Source organism: Acomys russatus, chromosome 11, assembly GCF_903995435.1.
Source record: "Acomys russatus chromosome 11, mAcoRus1.1, whole genome shotgun sequence".
Lineage (NCBI taxonomy): Eukaryota > Metazoa > Chordata > Mammalia > Rodentia > Muridae > Acomys > Acomys russatus.
In genome coordinates, this window is record NC_067147.1 from 227803 (window position 1) to 231045 (window position 3243).

Consider the following 3243-nt stretch of genomic DNA (forward strand, 5'->3'; position numbering starts at 1 on the left):
CATGGTTCAGCAAATATCCTTGTTGTGTGGTGCAGCATCTTCTGTATATTTCAAGATGTGGAATAGCTGGGTCTTGAAGTAGCCCTATTCCAAGTTGTCTGAGAAAGTGGCAAATAGATTTCCAAAGTGGTTGTGCAAGTTTGCACTCCCACCAGCAATGAAAGAGTGTTCTCCTTTCTTCACATCCTAGCCAGCATGTGGTGTCACTTGAGTTTTTTATCTTAGCCATTCTGATGGGTGTAAGATGGAATCTCAGAGTTGTTTTGATTTGTATTTCTCTGATGACTAAGGATGTTGATCATTTCTTTAAGTGTTTTGCAGCCATTCAATATTCCTCTCTTGAGAATTCTGTTTAATTCTGAGCCCCATTTCTTAATTGGGTTGTTTGGTTTGGTGGAATTTAATTTCTTGAGCTCTTGATATATTTTGGATATTAGACTTTTGTCAGATGTAGGGTTGGTGAAGTTTTTTCCCAGTCTGTAGACTGTCACTTTGTTCTGTTGACAGTATCTTCTGCCTTATAGAAGCTTCTCAGCCTCATGAGGTCCCATTTATTAATTGTTGACTTTAAGGCCTGGGCTGTTGGAGTTCTGTTCAGGAAGTTGTTCCTGTGCCAATGAGTCCCAGGCTCTTCCCTATTTTTCTTCTAACAAATTTAGTGTCTCTGGTTTTATGTTTAGATCTTTAATCTACTTGGACTTGAGTTTTGTGCATGGTGACAAATAGGGGTCTACTTGCATTTTTCCACACGTAGACATCCAGTTAGGCCAGCACCATTTGTTGAAGATGCTATCCTTTTTCTATTGAATAAATTTGGCTTCTTTGTCAAAAATCAAGTGACCATATGTGTGTAGATTAATTTCTGGGTCTTCAATTCTATTCCATTGATCAACCAGCCTAGTACTGTGCCAGTACCATGGTGTTTTAATCACCATTGCTCTACAGTGCAGCTTGAGAGCAGGTATGGAGATTCCTCCGGAGGGTCTTTTATTGTAGAGGATTGTTTTGGCTATTCTGGGTTTTTTGTTTTCCATATGAAGTTGAGAATTGATCTTTCAATATATTTAAAAATTGTTCAGGTATTTTGATGGGAATTGTATTGAATCTGTAAATTGCTTTTGGTTAGATGGCCATTTTTACTATATTAATTCTTCCAATCCATGAACAAGAGAGATCACTCCATCTTCAGATGTCATCTTCAATCTCCTTCTTCAGAGATTTGAAGTTTTTTTTCAAACAAGTCCTTCACTTGTTCACTTAGTTATGCCTAGATGTTTTATATTGTTTTTGGCTATCGTGAAGGGTGTAGTTTTCCTAATTTCTTCCTCTGCATGATTGTCATTTGTATATAGGAAAACTACTGACTTTTATGTGTTACTTTTCTATCCAGCTATTTTGATGAAGGGGTTTTTCAGCTTTAGGAGTTCTCTGGAAGAATTTTGGGGTCACTTATGTACACTATCATATCATCTGCAAATACGGATAATTTGACTTCCTCCTTTCCCATATGTATCCCCTTGATCTCCTTTTGTTGTCTTATCACCCTGGCTAGAACTTCAGTAACTATAGTGAAGAGATATGGAGAAGGTGGGCAGCCTTTCATGGTGCCCAATTTTAGAGGAATTTCCTTGAGTATCTCTCCATTTAATTTGATGTTGGCTTGCTGTATATAGCCTTTATTATGTTTTGATATGTGCCTTGAATCCCTTGATCTCCAAAACTTTAAATATGAATGGTGTTGGATTTTGTCAAATACTTTTTCTGTATCTAAGGAGATGATTATGTGGTTTTTTCCCATCTATTAAACCAACCCTGCATGCCTGGAATGGTCATGGTGAATTATATATTTGATGTATTCTCATGTTTGGTTTGTAAGTATTTTATAGGATATTTTTGTGTCAATGTTCATAAGAGCAATTGGTCTGAAATTCTCTTTCTCTGTTGGGCCTTTGTGAGGTGTCAATGTGACTGTAGCTTCATAGAATGAATTTGGTAATTTTCCATCCATTTCTATCTTTTGGAGTAGCTTGAAGAATATTGGTATTATCTCCTCTTTGAAGGTATGGTAGATTTCTGTACTGAAACCATGTGACTCTTGTCTTTTTTTGGTTGGGAGACTGTTAATGATTGCTTCTATTTCTGTAGGAGAAATAGGACTATTTAATTTGTTTATCTGATCTTTATTCAATTTTGGCAAGATGAATTAATCAAGAAAATTTCCTTTAGATTTTAAAATTTTGTGGCAAGCTTGGCTTTCAAGTTCAGACTGTGTCCCTGATCAGTCAATCTTCACTTAGCATTCAATAAACTTACATCAATCTGACAAAAAATAATAAATAAATGACAATTCTTATCCCCTCCCCAAAAATATATTTAGGCAATTTCTTTTTGCCAATCTAGCTATATAGAAGGCTCTAAATGAAGAAATTCAGTCTGAAGAGAAGGTTAACTACATCTAAGAGTACACAAGGAGTAAATAATTCCAGAACAGTCAGTCAGAAGAGAGAGAATACAACCCAACACCACCACAACAATAAAACAAGAATTAATAAACAATGCTCACTAATAACTTAAGCATCAGTGGCCTAAATTTTCCCAATAAAAAGACATGAAATAACAGAATAGACCAAAACTCAAAATCCATTATTCTGCCATATCCAAGAAACATACCTCATCATCAAGCACAGACATTACCTTAAAGCAAAAGGATGAAAAGATATTTAAATTAAATAGGTGCAAGAAACAAGCTTGATGTTTGACAGAAACAGATGCCAAAACAAAACTAATTAAAAGAACTAGGGAATGATACTTCACACTCATTAAATTAAAAAATCTAAGAGGACACTATAATTCTAAGCATTTATGCACCAAGCACAATACACACCAGTTCATAAAAGAACCATGAGATTCCAAGATGGCAGCACCTATCACGCACTGTATCTGATCTACCTCATGGAGACCTGATGTGGAGCCACAGACTGCAAGAACTGGAAAACACTAGGTGAGTGGGGTCCCATGCAGTGCAGACCACAGGCAGATCTGTCCCTGGGTCAACCAACAGCCCATGGAGGATGGGAGACCAGAACCCAGATGCTGGTATGGAACCTGCCCACAAACTGCAGCCAGGCTTTATAACCTTTTTCCAGTCTTTTACACTGAGATAATGTCTATCCTTATGGCTGAGATGTGTTTCTTGAATGCAGAGGAATATTGGTCTTATTTCTACATCCATTCAGTTAGTCA